Source organism: Hemicordylus capensis, chromosome 1, assembly GCF_027244095.1.
Source record: "Hemicordylus capensis ecotype Gifberg chromosome 1, rHemCap1.1.pri, whole genome shotgun sequence".
Taxonomy (NCBI): Eukaryota; Metazoa; Chordata; class Lepidosauria; order Squamata; family Cordylidae; genus Hemicordylus; species Hemicordylus capensis.
Window position 1 is genome coordinate 88,979,487 of NC_069657.1, and position 22,293 is coordinate 89,001,779.

At 44.3% G+C, this 22,293-nt stretch overlaps 1 long non-coding RNA gene across 1 annotated transcript in view; it reads right to left on the reverse strand.

The window, feature by feature from the left end:
* The window catches only part of LOC128332813 (uncharacterized), a 23,873-nt gene continuing 1,580 nt past the window's right edge, over positions 1–22,293 (reverse strand). Inside the window, exons 2-4 of the long non-coding RNA XR_008310765.1 lie at positions 20,480–20,595; positions 14,526–14,756; positions 1–1,504 (exon numbers count right to left, since the gene is read on the reverse strand). This is a non-coding gene — a long non-coding RNA (uncharacterized LOC128332813). The remainder of the gene's footprint in view (positions 1,505–14,525; positions 14,757–20,479; positions 20,596–22,293) is intronic.

The window sequence follows — 22,293 nt, forward strand, 5'->3', positions numbered from 1 at the left end:
TTGTTTTTTTTTCAAATTCAATTTTTATTGATTTTAACAATAATAATATTGTCATTCATTACAATATACACAAAAGTGGACTTCCTGCACACCTCTCTTTATGAATCATCGGCTATAGAGTTTAACCCTTGCTATAATAATAATTCAAAACATAAATTTAAACCCTTACAAACATAGTTAATCTACCCAACCTGCAGTTTTTTTACTAAGTTTCAAACCCTGCTGTAAAGTCCATAGTAGGGAAATTATCCTTTAGATACAAGAAGAATGGTTTCCAATCTTCTTTGAAGCCTTCCAAATTTTGATCTCTTATCAGTGTTGTAAGTTTTGCCATCTCCGCATATTCCAAAATTTTTATCAGCCAATCCTCTTTTGAAGGCAGTTCATTACTCTTCCATTTCTGTGCATATATAATTCTGGCCGCCGTAGAAGCGTACATAAAAAATGTTAAGTTAGTTGTAGAAATTACACCTTGTGTTATCCCCAGCAGGAAGGATTCTGGCTTCTTAGGAAATGTCATTTTAAATATTTTCTTTAACTCATTATATATCATATCCCAATAGGCTTTAGCCTTCCCACAGGTCCACCACATATGAAAAAAAGTGCCTTCAGAGTCTCCACACTTCCAACATTTGTTTGAAACATTTTTATACATTAATGCCAATTTTTTTGTGTGTCAGATACCATCTATACATCATTTTATAATAATTTTCTTTTAAAGCATAACATGCAGTAAATTTTGAATCAGTTTTCCATAATTTTTCCCAGGCTGCCATTTCTATATTATGACCCACATCTTGACCCCACTTTATCATGGTCATTTTAACCACTTCCTCTCTTGTCTCTTCCAAAAGTAGAAGTTTATACATTTTCAAAACTAATTTTTCATCCTTTTCACATAATTCCTTCTCAAAGCTCGAAATCTGATCCTCAAATCCAACTTTAAAATCCTTCTTATATATTTCATTTAACTGATGATACTGAAACCAATCTCTAACCAAATTTTGTATTTCAGTTAAACTTTTTAACTTACAGCCCTTTTCCTGGAAATATAACAAATTCCTATAAGTACCCCAGTGCGTTTGCATATTTACTTCTTTATGTGATAAGGCTTCAATTGGAGATATCCATAACGGAGTTTTAGGTTCCAACCAATTTTTATATTTTAGCCAAACCTCATTAAACTCCTTCTTACATAATGGTTCAAAAAGTCTTTATGTATTTTGATTTTTTCATACCACAGATATGAGTGCCATCCAAACCTTCTATCAAATCCTTCCAAGTCAAGTATTCTAGGGTTTCTTAATGTTATCCATTCTTTTAGCCACGTCAAACAAACAGCCTCAAAATACAACCTTAAGTCCGGCAAGGTAAGACCACCTCTTTCCTTTGCATCTATTAAATTCTTAAAATTAATTCTTGGTCTTTTCCCTTGCCAAACAAACTTAGTTATATCCTTCTGCCATTGCTTAAAACAAGTTAAAGTGTTGATTGTAGGGATAGTCTGAAAGAGAAATAATATTTTAGGCAAAACATTCATTTTCACCACTGAAATTCTTCCCATTAAGACAAATTCAATTTAGACCATCTTTGTAAATCAATTTTCACTGTATTCCATATTTTAACATAATTATTTGTAAACAACAAAGAATTATTGTTAGTTAACCAGACCCCCAAGTATTTGATTTTCTTCTCCACTTTCAACTCACTTATTTCAGAGAATCTGTCTTTAGATTTCTGATCCATATTTTTAGTCAGAACCTTAGTTTTGACCTTATTTATATAAAATCCAGCCAATTGGCCAAATTGTTGTATTTTATCCAAGAATCTTCCAATCTTATCCATTGGATTTTCTAAAAAACACACAACATCATCCATGAAGGCTCTCAACTTGTAATCTTGTTTCCCAATTTTGGGACCATGTAGTTTATCATCTTCTCTAATTCTTCTACAAAGCACTTCTAGAACCAGTATAAAAAGCAGTGGGGAAAGTGGACATCCTTGTCTAGTCCCTTCTTGTATTTCACAGTTGTCTGATAACGGAGCATTAGTTACTCACCGTGAAGGCTTCTTCTGGTTGCTGCTGTCAAGGCATCTGATTGGGTTATCCCCGTCACGTGCTCCTGGGCAGGACTATGTAAATTTCTAGAATAGAACAGTCCTATATAGCCGGACGGGGATAACCCCGCCCCAGTTCTTATAGGCCGAGTGATGACAGAGAAGACTTATAACACAGATTAGACTGCACAATATAAGAGAAATTAGGTAACTCACAGTAGAAAACTGCCTTGGCATAATTCCTGACTATACTATTTCCTTAATTAACCAGTGAAAATTAGTTGTTCCCATGGAGAAGAGCAGCGGAACTAATGAAGGCAAAAACGAAGAAGACCAATGGGTGGGCTGAGATGCCTTGACAGCAGCAACCAGAAGAAGCCTTCATGGTGAGTAACCAATGCTCCGTTCTCGGTTGCTGCTATCAAGGCATCTCATTGGGACATACCAAAGCAGTACGTCTCCGGGCGGGGACCCACCGGCTGCTCTACTCCTGGGGAAGCACCCTCTGCAGGACCCGTCTCCCAAACGCCGCTTGGGCGGAGGCATATAGGTCGAGTTTATAATGTTTAACAAAAGTGGAAGGATTCTTCCACACTGCAGCCTTACAGATTTCATGAATGGGAGCGTTAGTGGCGAATGCCGCTGAAGTCGCTGCAGATCTGGTAGAGTGGGCCCAAATGTTTACTGGCGGACGTGCTTCTTGAGCCTCGTAAGCCAGCGATATACACGCCCTGATCCACCTGGCTATGGTCCTGGGAGACACCGCCTCTCCCATAGAGGTTGGCAGGTAAGATATGAACAGGGAGTCAGTTTTACGAAAACCGGCAGTCCATTTGATGTATTGCTTTAAGCATCGTCTCACGTCCAGCTTATGCCATAGCTTCTCACGAGGGTGCACCGGATGGGGACAAAATGATGGAAGAAAAACATCTTGTGCTACATGAAAATTAGAGAGCACTTTCGGGAGCATGAACGGGTCCAGGATGAGGCGTACTGAGTCCTGTGTGAAGATGCAGTATGACTTGTGCACCTATAAGGCCCTCAATTCGGAGACGTGTCTGGCTGAAGTGATCGCCACCAGGAAGGCGATCTTCATAGAGAGGAGTCGGAGTGCAATTGACTTGACAGGTTCGAAAGGTGCCTGTTGCAATGCCCTCAGGACAAGGTGCAAGTCCCATGACGGAAATCGGTGGGCTACTGGAGGTGATAGTAATGTTGCTCCCCTCAGGAACCTCTTTAGTAAGGGTTGAAATGAAGAGACCATCATCTCGACCTTGGAGATCATAGGGAGTAAGGATGCCACCTGCCTCCTCAGAGTATTCGGTTTTAAACCCTTATCCAGCCCGTCCTGTAAAAATTAGAGGAGGTGGGACAAAGTTGCCTCACCTCTTGAAATTCCGTGTCTGCGGGACCACCTCAGAAACATCCTCCAGGTATACTGGTAGATCTTATTAGTAGAAGGGCGCCGGGAAGCCAGGATGGTGCCAACAACCTTCTGAGAGATTCCCTGTGCAGTTAGCAGTTGCCGCTCAGCCTCCAGGCGGCTAGTTGGAACCAAGCTGGGTTGGGGTGCTGGACTGGGCCCTGCAGGAGGAGGTCTGGTGTCACTGGAAGATGCCATGGCCTGTCAGTTGCTAGAGATATCAGATCTGCGAACCACGGTCTTCTTGGCCAAAAGAGGGCTACCAATATGACCTCTGCTTTTTGAGTCTTGATGCGCCTTAGCACCCTTGTTATGAGTGGAATTGGAGGGAACGCATATAACACGCCCCTGGGCCACTGGCAAGATAGGGCATATGTCCCCGCTGCTGTCGGGCAATAGAATCTGGTGAAGAATTTTTCTATTTTTGCGTTGAGAGGTGTCGCGAAGAAGTCCACCTCCGGGCGGCCCCACCTGAGTACCAACTGATTGAACGTTTCGTGATTCAGTGACCATTCTCCCGGTAGGAGGTCCTCCCTGCTGAGCCAGTCCGCAATGGAATTCAGATCTCCTTTCACGTGATGTGCCGAGATTGAATTCAGGTGACGCTCTGCCCATGATAGTAGGATGACCGACTCTTGGTACAGGGACCTGGATCGAGTTCCTCCTTCCCGGTTGATGTGTGCTTTCGCAGTGGTGTTGTCCGTCTTGATCAGAATGTCCTTCCCTTTGACCAGGAAAGACATCTGTAGTAAGGCAAGCCTTATGGCTCTGAGTTCCAGCCAATTTATGGAATGCAGTTTTTCCTCCTTGTTCCATTTCCCCTGGACAGAATACTGGAGGCAGTGCCCCCCCCCCAGCCCCTGTTGCTGGCATCTGTTGTTACTATCAGCTTCAGAAACTCTGTGAAGCGCTTCCCGTGGGCTAAGTTCTGGGCGCAGCACCACCACTGCAGAGACATCCTGACCGTGGACAGGAGATGTATCATGATGTTCCGCTTTCTGGAGATGTGGTTTTGGAAGGAGAGGAGGAACCACTGCAGCCCTCTGAGATGGAACCTCGCCCACTGGACCGCCTCCAGGGTAGAGACCATGAGGCCTAACAGTCGAGCTAGTGACAGCAGAGGGGACTTCCATGACAGGAAGGCCAGATGGGATTCTGTTATTAGTGTGTGAATCCTGTCTTCCGGGAGGTAAATTCGACCTTTTATGGTGTCTATGACGACCCTCAGGTGTTGAATCCTGTGGGATGGTATCAGCTGGCTCTTGGGCCTGTTGATCAGGAACCCGTGATGTTCCAGGGTATAAAGTGTCGTCTCCAGGTCGGTCCTTGCAGACTCTGTGGAGCTGGATTTTAAAAGAAGATCGTCCAGGTACCCGAAGACATGCACCCCCCAAAGACGTAGATGGGCTAGGATGGGTGCTAGGACCTTGGTAAAGACTCTTGGGGCTGATGACAGTCCGAATGGAAGAGCCTTGTATTGAAAATCATTTCCTCCGTATTTGAAGCGGAGGAAGCGCCTGCTCTCTGGGTGTATGGGAATGTGTAAATACACTTCTTTCAAGTCTATAGAAGAGAGCAGGTTGTTTAGTTGTAGGGACTCCAGAATTGAGCGGAGGGACTCCATTCGGAATCTTCTTGCTCTCACGTACCTGTTCAGGTGTTTCAGGTCGAGGACCGCTCTTCGGGAGCCGTCCTTTTTGGGAACGGTGAACAGAATGGAGTAGACTCCCTTCCCTTCCTGGCTGTTTGGAAAGCTCTCTATGGCTCCTATATCCAGAAGGTGCTTGATGGCAGCTGTAACTTCTGCATCTTTGACAGAACAAGAAGAGCGGGGTGTGGGGAGAAAATGCGGTCGAGGAAGAGAGTCCAATTCCATTCTGTACCCGAATTTGATCAGATTTAAGACCCATTCATCCGATACTGTTTGGGACCACACGGGGAAAAACTTGGATAAGCAGCCCCCCAGGCTGGGACCCACCAAGTCATAATTGTTGCTTCCCTTGCTGCTTTCCTTGGCTGCTGGTTGCCCTGTTGTTGTAACCCTTGGGGTTAAACCGCTGGCGGGACCAGGCTCCTCTGGTACTTCGGAAATCTCTGTCCCGCCCCCTGAAAGAGGGGCGGAAGGAGCGGAAGGACTGAGAGTTTCTCCTAAATGGTGGCTTGTCTGCTTTCTTAGTGGCGGTTGGCATGGATTTCTTTTTGTCTTTTGACTCTACTAACACATCTTTCAGTGCCGAGTCTCCAAACAACTTGGCGCCGTCATATGGCAGTAGGGATAGGTTTGTTTTTGAGGTGTTATCAGCTTGCCAAGCCTTTAACCACAGGTGGTGCCTTCCCACTACGGCAGCAGCAGAAGCCCTAGAGGAATAGCGGATAGAGTCCAGGGTGGTGTCAGCCACAAAGGCTTGTGCTCTTTGCAGCTTCACCAGTTGTTGTTTGAAGCAGGACGGATCGGCTGGCATGTCATTTATAAGGTCATTGATCCAGAGCAAGCTAGCCCTCGCCGCCATTGATGCCGCTGCAGAAGAGCGTGTGGCAAGGGAAGAATTATCATGCACCCACCTGAAAGACAACTCTGCTTTTTTGTCCGTAATGTCCTTTAGGGACCCTTCACCATCTCTGGGAATTAAAGAGCCACTGCTCAGTTGTGAGATCGGGGCATCGGTGTTGGGTGTTTTAAGCATATCTGCAGGTTCTTGCTGGAAAGAATAGAACCGTGTGGCAGATGGCAGGGGTTTCTTAGTAACACCTGGCGTTGCCCACTCTGCCCTGATAACTTCTGTGAAGCAATCTGGCATAGGTAGCAGCAGGTCTCTCGGTTTTGCCTTAGGAAAGATAAGGTCACCTTTTGGGTTCTGGCTAGGCTCTATGGCAGGTTTTGATTGTAAGCCAATAGTGTTCAGCACCTTGGTCATGAGAGGGTTAAAGTCCTCTGAACAGAACAACCTTTGGGACACTTGGGAATGTTCAAAATCCTCGGTCCCCGACCACTCCCCCTCCTCTCTATCCAGGCAGGGATCCCGTTCCGGGTCCCGTCCGCCCCCTTCCAGACCTGCAGGTGAGTCACCTGTATCCTCCTCCTCTAGGGGCAATTTTATAGGCACTTTTTTCTGCTTAACAGGTCGCACAGTCTTAGCAGAAGGTTCCCCCGACTCCTCCCCTGAGATTTCTGAGGAATGTATGGAGATGGTCTTTTTGTCAGGTTTTTTGGATTTTTTAGAGTGCGTCCTCTTTGACCTTGCTTTTTTAGGGAGGTGTGCAGAGGAGCTAGAGTCAGAAGACTCATCAGAAGAGGACGAGGAAGGACGTTTATGTTTCTTAGATTTTTTTGTTTTCTTAGTGGGTTTAAGTTGAAAAACTGTATCCACTATGGCATTTTTAAGCCATGCCTGCCATTCCGGGGGAACCTGCCTAGGTATTGCCGGGGTATCCCTGCTAGACGTCCCCTCGCCCCCCACAGCCTGATCGAATCTCACCAGCATCTGCGGGGGCTGATCCAGCGTTTTGGTGGGCTTTTCTCCCACTCCTTCCAGGCGGCCGCCATCTTGGGTAGACTGCATCGCGCCAGAGCTAGCCGCCATTTTGTGCAGCTCCGTGAGGCGACGAATCTCCGCCTGGGATGGTGGGGGGTTCGGTGCTGGGCGCAGTGCTCCTGATCGAAGCCTCAAGGTCAGAAGATCAAAGGCTGCTTGCTCTTTGGCCGCTAGGAGGTTCTTTTCGGCTGTGAGGAGCTCCGCTGCCGAACTGCACGTGAGGCGCTTTGGGCAGCCAAGATTCTCGCTCCCCTCCGTCTTGCTCGCGTTGTTGACGCTCGGTGGCGCGAACACACAGAGCCTCTCTAGCAGCCCGCTCGGACAGAGACCAGTCTGCCGAGACAGAGGCAGGGAGGATCGGGGAGTCAAAGGAGGCGTTCCGGACAACAATCGGGGGAGGGTAGCCGGGTAGCCTAGAGTGCCTTGGAAAGCGTGTGGTAGCGCGTCCGGTTAGCACCAAAATGTTTAGTCTCCTTCCCACTTTACTAATAAATCACCTTCCTGCTTGCTCCATACACAGAGGGAGAAGACAGGGGTCTTGTGGGGGGTGGGGGTGGCGGGGAAGGTTTAAACGGACACACAAGGATAATTTTTTTTTTTTTTGAGGCACGGATAAGGTGGGGGAATGGGTGACTGCCACAAAAAGACAAGGACACGAATAACGCCACAAGAAGAACTACAAGCCTGAACGACGACAAGGACAGTCTGCCTAGGAGCAACACAGGACTATAAGAACTGGGGCGGGGTTATCCCCGTCCGGCTATATAGGACTGTTCTATTCTAGAAATTTACATAGTCCTGCCCAGGAGCACGTGACGAGGATAACCCAATGAGATGCCTTGACAGCAGCAACCGAGAATTCCCCATTTACAATAATCTTAGCATATTGCTCCGAATAAATTGTCTTAATTGCCCTAATAAAGTTGTTGCCAACACCCATTACATCTAATAATCTCCACATAAATTGCCACGAAACATTATCAAAAGCTTTCTCTGCATCCAGAAAAATCATCGCCATCTGTTTATCATTATGTTTGCTCCCTTGAGAAAAGTTGAAGGAAAGAGAAGAGGAGGACCACCGGCAGGAAGGTGGAGGGACTCGATTACGACAGCAATGAATGCACCACTGAGAGACCTTAAAGGCCAAGTTGAAGACAGCTCATCCTGGAGAAAATCTATCTCTGTGGTCACTAAGAGTTGACACTGACTTGATGGCACTTAATCAATCAATCAAAAATTTTTGTAGGTCCTTGGGAGCTTCTTAGGCCCTAGGCATTGCACCTATTCGACAATCCTGCGTCCTTCCCCACTCAACTTCCCTCAAGGAGTTGGGCTGCTGTGTCTTCCCCATATTGGTTAGTCTGCTGTGTTGCTGTCTTTCATTGTTTCCTTTGATCCTTAGTTGTTTGTTATTTGTCTCTGTCAGCACCTCAACCCTTCTCCCCTCCAACTTTGCTCTACTGGCCCTCTGAAAGTCCAGGCAGGCTCAGTCTGTCTTGGCTCCTTGGCTCTGTTTGGGTAGCTCTTTCTATTGATCTGCTCCCGCAAGTGGTCCTCTAGTCTGACCTAGGCTGCCTTGTCACCCCGATGTTGTCTCCATTTCTGTCCTACTCCCTCTTGTCCCTGGACCGTTTCCAACTCCCTCTGTACCCAAACTTGTTCAGGTTCAAAGTCTTTCACACTCCACTTCCCTTATGGATCTCTGTACTGACTCTTTGCTCTCTCTCAATCCAATTCAGGCTAGATGTTTGCTCTGTCTTCCCCTTGACCTCCCTTCCCCACTCCCCCTCTCTAGACCTTCCTGGACCAGAAACCCAAAGCTAGTTGGGTCCCCTCCTCATGTCTCTTCAGCAGGCCCCTCCTGCTGGCCCCCTGGAAGTCCAGGTGAGCTCAGCTTGCTCCCTGGACTTGTTCATACATGCATTGTTGGTTAGCCCAGTTCCTCATGTGGTCATCTAGTCTGTCCCATTGTCTTCCTCCACCTAGCATCACTCTGTACATGCTTTGCTCTCCTCTCCAGTTCTCTAACCAACCTTGATCCTCTCTGAGAACCTGAGCTTGCCTAGGTGCAAGGTCTGACTCTCTCCACTGTCTCTTTGGTTGCTTCATGTCTTTCTCATACTGCCTGCCTGCCCTGTCATCCCCTTGCCACAGTACCTCCCCTGTCTCTCAGAGCAGACATCGTATAAGCACATATAGCCAGCACATATACTTTCACTTAAAAGTGAAAGTTAAACAATAGTGCCCAGGCATCTATTTCATCTTAAGTGTTCTATGCCATGAGGGAATATCCCATATGTTCATATCATTAAAGCTTCATTCTGTAATCAAAATATATTATTATTGGACCCCTTCTATGTCTGTCATTGCCTTCAGAAAAACTGCCTGCTTTATTACACCATTTCTAGTCAACTGTAATATTGATTGATTGATTACCACCCTTGATCCTCAGTAGTTCATCTTCATAACACCCCCCAACCCCACCTTGTGGCCTGATCAGAAAAGACAGGTAGGCAAAGTAAAGTTAATGAGGATGCACTCATCAACACTTCACACTGTATAAAGTAGTGACGAAGAAGTGTGCTTGGTCACAAAACAAAGAATTGTGCTGAATTTCTTGAGGCCCACAATCTCTGACTATAGGAGACATGTACAAGCAAAGGAAGAATCAACAGAATGAAAAATGTGGAGAGAAGATAAACATAGGCTGAGAGGAGGAGAAAAAGACTTCAAAGGTGCGGGGTGGGGGGGCTAATCCCATGAAGTTTGAGAAATATACATAGAAAAGAGAGTTGTAAGAATACTAACATGGGGGGACTGGGAAGGTGTCCTGGAGATAGGGAAGCTAAGGCTGAGAGTAGTGCGCAGTTGACAGTGACTTGAGAAAGCAAAGCTGGAATGAAGAATAGCTAGAGGTTTTTCACACATGGCTCTATGACTTGGAGTATCTGAAGAGCGAATCGGCTTCGCAGCAGATTCGAGGCATTTTAATGCAGCTTTTTAATTCTAGGGATTAGATGGACCATTCGCATAGCCATCAGGACCTCCATCAACACCTTTGGAGCAAGCAGAAACCCCAGAGTTTTTTTTTCAAAAGCTGCTGGAAACAGCCAGAATTCACAGCCTCCATTTGGGGAGAATCAAAGTTCTGTCTGTCCTGGTTCCTGATAGCCCGCAGGGAGGTTGGATTAAATCCAGTGAATATGTGGACTGGCACACTCCAATCAGGATTGGATTGGGGGGTGGTGCCTGTCTGTAAAACCTCCTGGAGAAGAAGCTTGAGGTGAAGGGCTTAGGAAGCAGAGAAGTGAGAAAAGGATAATCCTTTTAGCATGGTTCCCATCCATGCATATGGTTTGGGCAGAGAGTGGACTGAATACATTTGAGTGGGGCCCACCACTCCTGTCCCCACACATACACATATATATTCAGTCTACCCAGATTGAATATCTGCAAAAGGCAATGGCAGCTAAAGGAAGTGGTGTGTGGCAGGAATTACCTGAAAGGCAGAACAAAATAGGCTGTGAGGAGTACAGGGGGGAAGTGCTTAGAAAATGAGTTTTGTGGCAGCTCACTAAGAATCACATAGTCTCTGCATTGTTTAGGAAGGCAATTTATCTCTCTCACACACACATTAGTGCTTGGGTTAAAAGTTCTCCAGAAAAATTCCTGGCTGACATCCTCACCAACAGTATGCATGTCTATGGGAGAGAGTTGGTCTATGGGAGGAGAGCTGGTTTTGTGGTAGCAAGCATGAATTTCCCTTTTGCTAAGCACAGTCTGCCCTGGTTTGCATTTGAATGGGAGACTTTATGTGAGTGCTGTAAAATATTCCCCTTAGGGAATGGGGACGCTCTGGGAAGAGCACCTGCATGCTTGCATGCGGAACGTTCAAAGTTTCCTCCCTGTCATTTCCAAGATAGGGCTAAGAGCGCCTCCTGCCTGTAACCTTGCAGAAGCCACTGCCAGTCAGTGTAGACGATACTGAGCTAGATGGACCAAGGGTAGGGTTGCCAACTGTCCCTCATTACACAGGGTGTCCCTCATTTCAGGGATGAAATGATGGTCCCTATAGGGAGAGCATTTGTCCCTCATTTATTCAACAGCATATAAATCAATTACATCTACGCCAGTGATACTCAGGCTCTTGATTACCACTGCATACACCTCCCAGCCCCGCCCCCGCTGCGCCCCCCCCATACCAAACTTGTGTTCCTCATTCTGGAACTTCTGTTCCTCATTCTGGCAATGAAATATTGGCAACCCTAGGGGCTGACTCAGTATGGCAGCTTCATATGTTCCTACATGCAGCCAAAAAAGCACATGCACAGTCCTAGTATCTGTGCTTCTGAAACATGGATACCTGCACAGGTGGGGGAGCTGTTTTTGCTGACCCCTCTGCCCCTGAAAGCTTGTATGACCTGGAAGTAGGTCCCGCAGGACTGTGCAGCCCTCAGGGAGCTATGTCCAGCTTACACAGGGCACTTCTAAGTCAGAGGGAATTGACAAAAGTACCACACACAGAGCATCTGCGCTTCAGAAGTGCCAACGTGAGCACTGCACATGGTGTGTGTACATGCACATCATTAGTGAGGATGTCTGTCCTTATCTTTTTCTTTTGGCTAGGATATTTAAAAGAACCACTCCCAAATCTAATTTTGTATGTGACAGGCATAATAGTTTGGGAATATAACTTTCACACTTTTTGTCCAATTTGGGCCCCAGAGAGTTCAAAATTACTGGAAGAGATCCACAATGTTTTGAACTAATTGTTAGGGAACATCATAGAAAGGCTAGTGCAAAATGTGTACATGTTGAATGATCTTTTTCAGATTTAATGAAAAAATAACTCCTCGAGCTACACTGTTGTCCCAAACATAATAATTTTTTAAGGACACTGATGTCATCAATAATAATATAAATATAACAAATATGTCTTTTTCTTGCCTGTGGCAGTAATATTTCAATTTTGGTAACTTTGATTATTTTATTAATATTAGGTATTCACCATGACTACTTATATTAATATTTTTGATTATTAATATTGATTTTGGTGAAGAACTGAGATCTGGAAGGAGTACCACCAAACTTCCAAATGGAATAATACTGAAAGGTTGTGTCACTGATAAGGATGTGCACGGACCGCAGTTCAGAAGCAGAGACTGGGAGCTTTAAGAAAGAGGAGAGCAGGTCCTTACCTGCTATCCGCCGGCCCATGCAGCTTCCTGCTGGGGCAGCTCACATCTCAAGAATCCCCACATGGCACCAGCACTCACATGGCATTCACGCATGCGCAGGCACCATTCGTGTGGTCAGCATGGTTTTGCTGGTGATGTGCGTGCTGGCATCATGTGGGGATTCTTGGGATGCACGACACCCCAGCAGGAAGCTGTGCTTTGCTTAACCTTGGCTAACGATCGGCTGGGCAATCACCGTTGGGTTAAATGCCTCCCGCTGCAGCCCACCGTGATTTCCAGCAGTGAGCTGGGGTGGAGGAGTGGCCATGCTGAGTGCAGCAAGCTGCCACAGTCGTGTCCTGGGCACCCTGGGATGCAGGAGGGGAGAAATCCTGCTCCCAGCATCTCCCTCCACTGCACCACTGCTCATGTGGGTGCTTCCCCACATGTGGCCTTCCCCACAGCACACACCTCTCCCCAGTGAGGCTGTATGAAAGGCTTCACTGTCTTGGATCTTTTTAAAAAAGAATAGTTGGATTAACTATGCTAGGCATCTTTCTCTACATTGGCTGAAAATGGAGAACCATTTCAAATCTAAAATTAACCAGTAACAAATCTAAAATGCTACAAGGAATTCAGTATTTGGACAATGGACAATCCAACATCAGAGTAGTTATGAACATTCTTCAATTGCTTGTGATGCAATGGAAATTCAGAAACAAAAGGTGGTTTGAATGGATTTACACAAAACCAACTGGCAGTTTATTGATCACAATATGGGAGGGCAGCAATAACAAAACAGCAGCTGACATCCTCACTAAGAGGACATGTGCAGTTAAAAAAAAAAGTGTGTGATGCTTCTGAAGCATGTAGGTGAGAGGGTGAATTTCACCAATCCCCCTGGGTGCTGAGGCTCCTCCTACTTCTGGGTCACAGAGAGTGCTTCCAGGGTGAGGAGGATCACTGAAAACTGCCCGTCCCGATGTGGGCATCTGCATCTGTTCAGAAACAGGGATCCTAGTGCTGTGCTCATGCTTATTTTATTTTAGCTATATGTGCACACCATTAGTGAGGGTGTCATTCAGTGTGGCAGGTAAGATTTCCAGATGCACGCAAGATATTGACAGAAGAGTTTGAGGAGAGAAGGCACTCCTAAAACACATTAGATCCACTATTGAATCCATAAGCCATGAGACTTTGCAAAATCCATCAGATTGTTGGTTGGCAAAAAACCAACAAATCAGCACTTCTTGATCTTCTGTTGAAAAACAAAGACTTCCTTATTGATCAAGTTCCACAAAATAGTACAATATTTGATGGACTGGCTGTTATCCAAGAATTGTGCGATATTCCTTCAACATTTGCTGACCCTGCAAATGCCATTTTATTGCACAAGATTAACCTTCCAGCAAAGTACAAATGCATCTGTTCGTATTTTGTCACAGATCAGTATTCTGGGTTGCCAGATTTTGCTTTTTAAAGCCAAATTCTGGGTTACGGCCCCTATTTCACATGAGTATACCCCTCAGGTTGATCCTGATGCAAGCATAATACTGTATAATGGTTCTGTTGAGCAGCACGTAGTTCACAAGCTGTTAAAATATTTTGAGAGGACCAAAACCCTCTGCTAAGTGGGAATAAACCTCGTTCCAATGGCAAGAATAAGGATGCTCTTCAGACATTATGTGGAGGGATGAACTTTTGCAAGCAACTCACTTTTTTACACTACTACGATTGCTTGAGTGTTCAGGATGGTTCAGTTCCCAAACAGAATTATTGATGTTTTAAGAATGTGATATTCATAAGCAACATGCTTTCGAGAATTATCAGAATGAAATAATCAGGCCCTCAGACACAAATGCTGCAAGTCACAATTGCCAGTCAGTTGTGGGCATTTGGGTTAGTCTCAGTCTTGGATACCCTTCCTCCTGTAGGAGAGCAGATATGTGCAGGCACTGAGAACTCCAACCTTGCTCGGTCCAGCCTGTCATTCAACCTCCCAATACCTCAATCTGGGAAGGGGAAGTTGTCAGGTAGCACCAAAGTCCTCTTTTCCCCTTCCAGATTCCTTGGCTTGGTTATCTCCTGGGATCCAAGCTGTCACACACCTCTCCTTCCACCTGCCCATAGATAGCATAGCATTCTGTGCAGGCACGGGAGTCCCCTCCTCCCTACTCGTATGAGACAGCCAAATTCTTGCCAGAATGAGGCAATATTCCTTTTGTCCCTTTACTATTTGCCTGTGTTGTCAGAATGAGGCAATATGCTGGTCACCACAGCAGCCAGGTCACTGTTTATCTGACTGTATGCCTGGGTCAGAGATTGCTTGCGCACCTTGTCTGTGGAGCAGGTTGGAACACCTCCTGTGCCTCTTCCTTTCACTGACAAAGGGGCATAGCAGGGTGTCAAATGAGTCAGGGCATCAATTTATATTTTTTCCACTGAGATTAATCAATGAAGCCATATAGTTGATTTTCAAAATGTCACTGCAGCTTTAGGCCACAAGGGATGAATTTCTTTTATAGGGTTCCACACATTTGCAGGGTGTGATTCAACAAGTGCCTTCTATAATAAAGAAAAGAAAAAGTCATTTATTTATTAACAATTTATACCCTGTTTATATTCACAACAAGTCGTACATATGATACAATAAAAACATAGCAGCAGCAATAATAAACAATTACAAAAAGTCATTAAAAAACAGAGAGGGGGAAACCAATACAAATCAACCAAGAGCAAGACTTAGGGTATTGGGGAGCCACCTGAAGATCAGATGGCAAGACATTCCAGAGCCAGGTCCAGTCCGCACACCAGGCAAACTAGGTGCTTGCCTAGTGTGCCAAGCAGGGAGTGGTACATAGGAACATAGGAAGCTGCCTTATATGAAGTCAGACCATTGGTCCATCTAGATCACTATTGTCAACACAACTGGCAGCGGCTTCTCCAAGGTTGCAGGCAGGAGTCTCTCTCAGCCCTATCTTGGAGATGCCAGAGAGGGAACTTGGAACCTTCTCCATGCAAGCATGCAGGTGCTCTTCTCAGAGCAGTCTCATCCCCTAAGGGGAATATCTTACAGTGCTCACACATGTAGTCTCCCATTCAAATGCAAACCAGGATAGCAAAGGGAACAATTCATCCTTGCTACTACAAGACTAGCTCTCCTCCCATAGATCAGCTTGCCTCCCATATGGGTGCCAAAGGCCTGGGTCACAGGTCGCCCTGTGGGCGGGAACGAGGCAGCAAGTGGGCCAGCTCTCCCCATCCCAATTGCCCACTTCTCACCACTGCAGCCGCTGCCCCGCCAATGTGCATTATAATCATGTTGCCGCAACAGACTAGCAGCTAGAGTAACAAGGAGGGAAACTGTCCCCGGCTGCTTGCTCTCCTTGCAGGCCTGCTGGTGGCCTGCCTCAATGCATTATAATCACATTGTGGCCTCACATGGCAACGTCATTATAATATGCCATGGCAGGAGTGGCAGCCTGCCATGATGAGGAGAGTGAGAGGATGAGCAAATGATGAGGACTACCCCTTGTCTGATTGGAGGTGCCCAGCCGCATGCATGCAAACAAGGTGTAATGGGCCTGCATGCCTGAACGGGGCTTGGGGTGCCACCAAGCCCTGGGCCAGCCCTGCCCAAAGCTACCACCAAGGCACACAAGCAATCCTGCCAATCAAGCTTCAGAAATTCTCAGCAGGACATGCAAAACAGTCTCTCCAAAAGATCTGGTAAATTAAAATGGGAGGAAATGGCCATTCAGGTAACTTGTCCTTAAGCAATAAAGAATTTTAAAGGTCAAAAACGCACCCTGAATTGCTCTCAGAAATACAGTAGTAACTAGCACAGACTGTACCACAGCAGTGTAATGCGGTCAAGAACAACTTGAGTTTATCAGGACTCTTGCTTCCACATTCTATACCAGCGGAAGTTTCAAAAACGTCTTAAAGAGCACCCCATAAGGCAACAGTAGTCAAGGCAGAAGATGACAAGGATGTAGACAACTATAGTAAAATCCATTAGAATCAGAAATTGCCACAAGTGGCCAAAGCTGGGGGAAAGCACCTGTGGCCAAAGCTGACAACTGGATATCCAAGAATAAAGTCAGGTACAGGAGCACTCCTAAATTGCAAACCTCCTCTTTCATGGGGAGTGCAACTCTGTCCAGGATGGTGAAAACACAATTCCATATTAAAGGGCCTCAGGGAGCACCTTTGTCTTGTCCACTTCTAATTTGGGTGTGGTCACCTTCACCCAGTTCCAAACACCAATTAAGATCTGCAACAATCTCTCCAGCTAGGGATGGTAATAAGATGTAAAGACAGGTGTCTTCAGCATAATGATGACATCCCGCATCAAACCCTTGGATGAGCTCTCCCAGTAGTTTCATCTAGATATTAGAGCATAGAAGACAAGATGGGAAGACACACTGTAGCCACAGATCTCTAGTGTTTCCATGCAAGGGAGGACTTGCTGGGTCCTGGTGGCTGGCTAGAAGTGAGTGAGTTCACATGACCAGAGAATCAAAGCAGGAGAACTTTGTTCTCCGTTAACCTCAGTTAAGAGCAGGTACAATTGCTAGGAAACCTGGCTACCCTGCTTTGAGCAACCTAGGCTGGAAGGGTGTTTGTAAGTTCACATGCTTATTAAATGTGGGTAACCCAACTTCTACCCTGATTTTGATGACTGTGTGAACCAGGCCATTGTGAGTGTTACTGCTAATAGAAAATGAGAGAAGTGGGTGATATATTTCCTAGCAATTATACCTCAGTAGTGCTTTGTCAGATTGTTGCATACTGTGGTTTCTGATAGCAGCCTAAACAGAGGAAAACTTTGGTGTATAATATGCAGTTGAAAGAACAAGTCTCAGGGCACTATGGACTATTTTGTCCTTAAATAACAACTGAAAATTATTATTTATTCCATGCATGCTATAAACATTTTGGACTGTTTACTCTGCATCTTTTTCATGATAATCCCTCAAATTATTCCAATACACTGTGGCTCTCTTCCAATCATTTTGAATACTCTGGGGCTCAAATTGGACAAAAAGAGTGAAAGTTACAGTCCTAGTCTTACGTCAGCTGCGTACAAAATTAGATATTTGGAGTTGTTACATTAAAATTTCTAGCCCGCTCCCTGCCCCCCTTCCAAAAAAAAGTCAGGATATTTTTCCTGAGAAGTTTTAATCCAAGGACTGGAGGGTTATTGCCTACCAAAAAGGCTGAGATTACACCAGGGCTTGACGAATTCTAGGCAGCAGGGAGCCAAGTCACCTAAAAATTTAACTGGTGACTAGACTAAGGTATTCAGAGGTATTTAATTGTATTTAATAAAAACTTTCTTTGCCCTAGGCAGCAATTTTTCTGTTCTAAGTATGTTACTTGTAAAGGGGATAAAAAGAAGTTTACTTTCTCTTTCTAAGTCTCTTTCTATGTCTGATAATTTTGTCAAGTGTCCATTGTCTGCCTCCTAAATTTTTGTGCTGGCTCATAGATCCAAAAAATATTTGTAAAGGCCTGGATTACAGAGTTCCTGAGGGTTGCCACTCAGTCCCCGGGGTTGCCTCGCCTCATGGCCTAATAGGTGATGAGGTCAAAATGTTGGAAGAGCTAAGCTCTTACATATAAGGCCTAGAGACAGGAGAGGCTGTCCACTATTGGCAGGAAGGAAGTGGGTAAGCATGGGAAATAGCTGAGGTTTGCTAGATCCACGGTCTAGATTCTGAAGGGAATACTGGCACTTGTGATTTCTATTGCATTGTAACTTTGCAATACCCTACCACATAATAGTGCAGCAGGGAAATGACTTGACTAGCAAGCCAGAGGTTGCCGGTTCGAATCCCCACTAGTATGTTTCCCAGATTATGGGAAATACCTATATCAGGCAGCAGCGATATAGGAAGATGCTGAAAGGTGACATTTCATACTGCATGGGAGGAGACGATGGTAAGCCCCTCCTGTATTCTACCAAAGACAACCACACGGCTCTGTGGTCGCCAGGAGTTGACACTGACTCAACGGCACACTTTTCCTTTAAGGAGACAACAAGGGCCAAGAAGCAGATCTGAATTTCATATAGGGCCATTAGAGATGAAATGTCAAACAATGGTTTGGCATCCATAAGCAAGTCTCAAGTTTGCATACTGCCTCTCCCTGCTGCCCCCAAGCTGTCTCACACTTCTACTTTTGTGACAAATTATAGCTTGCTGTTAGAGATGAACCAGCAAACTAGTTTGTGCTTGCACTCTAAACTAGAATTGGAAACCATACTCAAACCATGGTTTGCAATTCTGGTCTGGAAAGCATGTGTAAATCATGGTTTCCTAATTCAAATACTGGCAAACCTCATTATCCGCGGATCCAACACCTGCATATCGGCGGTTGGGTAACTGACACTCCACCTTGGCATACATGGCGGGTGTGTGTGTGTGTGTGTGTAAAAAAAAAAAAGAGTAAATTCCACAGATCCATGGGTTGAGAGCGACTGGTAATGACCTTGGAGGTCATTTCTGTCACCATTTTAGGAAGAAGAGCTATTTTGTGGTCATTTTAATTTGTTAAAAAACAGAAAAATGTGATTTTCTCCACATTTGGGATGGGGGGGGCATTGCTGGATGCCTGGAGACCTGCAGAGCACAGTAGGGCACTTGTTTCTCAAGTTTCAGGGTCCATTTTTGCTAGTTTTGCCCATTTCCCATGCCTCCAGGAACCTATCCCCCCGTGTCATTGACTCAATACTTAGTTATACACTGTTTTATTATCCATGGTAAACTGTGGGTACAGAACTCCCGCAAATAACAAGGCACACCTGTATAACGATACACCATGGTTTACTATTAAAGGGGGCGGGATCTGAGTATGCAGGAGAAAGAAAGCACACAAACTCAAGGTTTGTTCATATAACACCAAACCATGCTTTCACATTACATGTAAACAGAGACCTACTTATTTGAATTTGCCAACATATTTTCTGACAACAGGTTTCTATTCACTTTTCTATGGTTAACTCAACTCCCTAGTTATAATCTCTGAAGTATTATTTCAATCCCAAGACTGCTTTAAGCCTTTTGACTATTAATATAGTCTATTAAGTTTTATTTTCACATTGTGATTTTGTATCTTCTTTTTTGATTCAGTTATGTCTTTTGCTTGATACATTTTCAATTTTTTTTTTTGATAAATTAAACTTTTTTTAAAAAATCTAACCATCTTTTGTAAGCAACCATTCTAGAATTTAGAAAGTGGCAACATGCCAGAATCTGTTGCATCAATGCAACACATGCTGATCTCATTTGTCCTCTTAGTATTTTCACTGTAATAACAATGGCTGACATCCTAACAAAGCACCAATGCTCTTTGAGATGTGCTGGCACTACAGATGCAATAAACTAACTCAGTTCTGTTAATCATGTGGGGTGTGGGTGGAGAATTCCAACAACCTCCCCTTCCCCCAGGTGCAGTCTATAACAAAAGGTATGTCCCTGAAGGTCTTGCAGCCTTCAGGGACATACATCTCCACAGGGACATACATCTCCACAGGGACATACATCTCACTTGTGCTGAAACAGCTCCACTGACTTCCTAAGCAAAACCCAAATCACTAGTCATGACCTTTACAGCCCATATGGGACTTAAAGATTGCCTATTCCACCCTAGCATCTAGATCTTCTTCAAAGGCCCTCTCTGGAGTGCCCTTCACCATGAGAAGTGGGGCAAGTGATGACCAGGGAGAGGGCTTTTCAGTGGTGGGGCCCCATTTATTGAATGCCCTCCCGAGATAATTTTATCTGGCACCTTTGTTATTAAGTTTTAGGCATGAGGTTAAGACCTTTATATCTGCCAAAATCTTTCAGAGCCTTGTAGTGAATAACGAGTTTGTTTTTAATTCATGGAGAAATACTACACACATGGTTTTATTACTGTCCTATCTGGTATTCTATTATTTTTATTGCCAATGCTGCTACTCTTTGTCTGACCTCCTGCTATGTGAGTTGATTTGTTGTTGCTTTTAAACTAAAGTGCCATGTACACAGATGATGCTATATAAACAAACAAACAAGCAGAACTCTGCACAATTGCTGGCCATAACCTTAAATTAGGTAAGTAAATAATGAAAGTGTGTATTTATTGATATTTACTGTTAATTGAACTGCACATTTGTTTGTAAATTAAAAACAGAATATAAACAACTAAAATAAATGAAACTACATCTAAAATGTTCTTCTACTTTTGTACGAAGTTGCATGAAAGCTTGTGCAACCTGTAATAAGAAGTGCTATAGAACCTACCTGCATGGATTCCTGGGCCAGATGTTCTGGAACTATTTGGAGAACAGCACAAGCAGCTGTTTTCCTTCCGATATTGTTCTTTATGTCCAACCCAATGCATATCAACATAGTATTACCTGAGATGGAAAATGGGAGTCAAGCCATTAATTTTTTTTCCTGTGCTGCCAAGAAGTTTTTTATCAAAGCAACTGAAACTTTTCATGCTTTTGGCACTAAGCCTCTTTTATTTAATTTATATATTCACACACACACACACACACACACACACACACACACATATCCTCTTCCTTTGTTGTTGTTCCGCTTGTAAAATCAGAGATCCTGATTTAGTTTAGTTTAGTTTAGTTTAGTTTAGTTATTGGTTTTATGGATATTACTAAATAGAACAAAGGCATATATAATACCCAAAGTGTTGAAATATTGGCTTTTGATCTAAGTGACAATACATAATAATTTCCCTAGGCGAGTCCCAATGACTAATGGGCATTGTTTTTCTCTAGAATGTTAAACTGAAGCACATACATAACCAAAGAGAAAGTAAAATCAGTTATGTATCATTCTTATCCTGTGCAGTGCTGAACATCTGCTACCATTTCTAAAAAATAAGACTGAAAATACGGCAGGATCAGATCTATCTTGAACAAAAGTTATGTTCAAGAGAAGACACTGCAGACAGAAATTCTTTATTGGAACTCATCTGAAGGTGGCCTAAGCTATCAAAGGGCTTTTAGATTATTGTTATCCAATAAAGCCCAATTGGGGAGGAAAGCTGACCAAAATTTAAATCTCTATATACTGGCTTAGGCCTTTATTGGCATATATTATATGGATACTGGGGTTTGTTTTTTTGTATGGCTGGGTCTTAACCAAAGGCGCTCTTACCCCTGGATTTCCAGCCTGAAGTTCAGGGCCTCTACACCCCCTGGGGGCCTCCAAATCCTTTTGAGTCTGTCCCAGGTGGTGTAGTCGCATTAAAAAATACTCTGGGGTGGGTGGGACTCAAAAGCCTTTAGGTCCAGACTCCAAAAATACCTAGGTGCACCTCTAGACTTCACATATAACAGGGAAGCAAATTCAGCTAAAATAAGGAAGAGCCTACTGAAACGATTTCAGCCTTTATTTTTCACAAGAAAATGTTTGCACACATTAGACTCAGTACTCTGCTTGATTTTTTTTTCATTAAGCCTGCTTTTCTGTTCTAAATTAGACTTTAAGATAAGAACAATGAAGGACTGACAAGAGGAGCAAAAAAAAAAAAAAGGTGGGGGGAGTAATGCACAAAAAATGGGGCTGTATATGTGCCAGGGTTATGTATATGTGCCAGCATATAAGGGCTGTAGATGTGCCAGGTTGCTGACAAAAATGGTCAAGAATTGGAATGGAAAATGCACATGTGTACTTAGATTTCTGTTTCTTTGCATCTCAGGTGTTAACATAGACATAAGCCTTTAGTGCCCTTTTAAATCCCCTTTTATGCAATTAGTATGCAATATTCCATACATGGTTCCCTATAACCAATATAAATTTGTAATTGCTTGATCTGAGTGACAATTGCTAGTTCCAAGTAGTGTTCCTTCTAATGGGGATTCCCAGATATTATTGACTACAACTCCCAGAATCCCCAGCCAAATGCCACTGCAGCAAGGGATGCTAGAAGTTGTAGTGAGCAACATCTGGGTATCCCTGTTAGAGGGAACAGTGGTTCCAGGTTACTGTTCAACCTAGGGTTGATTTGATTTAAATCATGATTTTAATTGCTTCACAGAAAGACTCAATTTTAATTATTTAAATCACTACTCAGGGAAACCATCATT